Here is a 1609-nt window from a genome sequence, read left to right as displayed (position 1 = left end):
GATTTTTGCTACATGCTCTGTGTAGTATTGTACAGTAAGAAAGTTATTTCTCTTAACCAGGAAATTAACGTTCTTAGAATTGACAGACATTTGACCCTGAGAGGTCAAGTAAATACTTACAGCGGATCTAAATATTTATAATTAATTATAACTAGTTATGATTAATTATGCATATTCCCCCTTTGAGCTGATTCGCTACAATGTGTATACATATACAAACGTATACATAAACTGTGTGTGTGTATATATAAAGTAGAACTAATTTAATTGAAGCTGTTTAATGTTGCACATATTCATAATTATTTATACTTTATTTTTATTCTTTTCAGAAATAAGAGTAGAAGTATATTTTAATTGTAAATATACTTTTATAATTATAAATAAATTATATAAATGTATATTTAATAAATATAATTATGTAATGTATGCAAAAGTATTATAAAATATTATTTTTTAGAATTTATAAAGGGTAACACTTTATTTCGATAGTCCACTTTAGACATTCTATTAACAGTAAGTAACTTTGCAACTACATGTCAACTAGCAGTTAGTAGAGTATTAGTAGACTGTCTGCTTAATATCTTCTAACACTTTCTTTGTCCACTTATTCTACTAACCCTAAACCTACCCTAACAGTCTACTCTGAGAGTTAGTAGACATGTAGATGCAGATTAATGAGAATTAGTTGACATGTAGTTGACATGTAGTTACAAAGTTACTTATAGTTAGTAGAATGTCTAAAGTGGACTATCGAAATAAAGTGTAACCTTATAAAGTAATAAAATATTAACTATAATATAATTTTTTTTTTTAATTGTCTTTAATGTTGGCATATATTCATAAGTTTTAGTAAAGAACAAAGCCCTAAATCTCTCCTTTGAATACCTTTGTCAAGTTAAGAGTAAAAGTGTATTTAGAATTGTTTATAATTATATAAATATTAAAATTATTAACATGATAAATTCTAACTAAAATAATATATATTTAGAATTTATATTTTGTATTATTTCTATAATTTTCTTTAAATAATATCTTCAAATGTTTAGGTAGTCGGGTCACTAGGGTGTGTGTTTGGAGGCTATGACCTGTAGATTCATCTGTTTTCCAAGAATCTGATGAAAACTCAGTGGTGGCTGGTTGAGCTCCTTAGTATAAAATGCACCCAGAGGGGGCGAAACATAATCTTAATAAGTATGCTGCCTACCTTTTGGAACAGCCCTCCTGTGATGTCTTAAAATACTGTGTAGGTAGACAGCTCACTAGGGTTTGAAACAGCAAATGTGTGTACACAGGAGGCAAATCACCTGTGGATCCAGCTCAGGTCCACTCATGTCAGTCAGAACACCAGATTGTTGTTATGTTGGGGATTAGATGCCTGTTTCTGCAGATAAGAGGGAGAATGAGACAGCTGGAATGATTATGAGAAAAGAACAACAGGTCCTCTCCCCCCCCCTCCCTATCGCTTGCACAGCGTGCTCTGGGCATGCTCAGTGGAATCTCGCGTTAAACGCCTGTGTGCTTTTGTTGTCTCTGTGTCGCTCATCCTAGCGCCTGCAGAATGCCCCCCTCTCCCCCTCCCTATCTCTTTCTCTCTCTCTCCCTCCCCCCC

General features: G+C 33.0%; 1 protein-coding gene across 1 annotated transcript in view; it reads left to right on the top strand.

The window, feature by feature from the left end:
- The window catches only part of LOC107722232 (ankyrin repeat and fibronectin type-III domain-containing protein 1-like), an 85678-nt gene that overhangs the window by 54249 nt on the left and 29820 nt on the right, over positions 1–1609 (top strand). The gene's annotated exons all lie outside the window — the stretch shown is intronic.

The sequence above is a fragment of the Sinocyclocheilus rhinocerous genome, unplaced genomic scaffold (genome assembly GCF_001515625.1).
Source record: "Sinocyclocheilus rhinocerous isolate Xijiao unplaced genomic scaffold, SAMN03320098_v1.1 scaffold334, whole genome shotgun sequence".
In the NCBI taxonomy this organism is placed as follows: domain Eukaryota; kingdom Metazoa; phylum Chordata; class Actinopteri; order Cypriniformes; family Cyprinidae; genus Sinocyclocheilus; species Sinocyclocheilus rhinocerous.
This window is presented reverse-complemented; position numbering and strand designations above follow the sequence as displayed.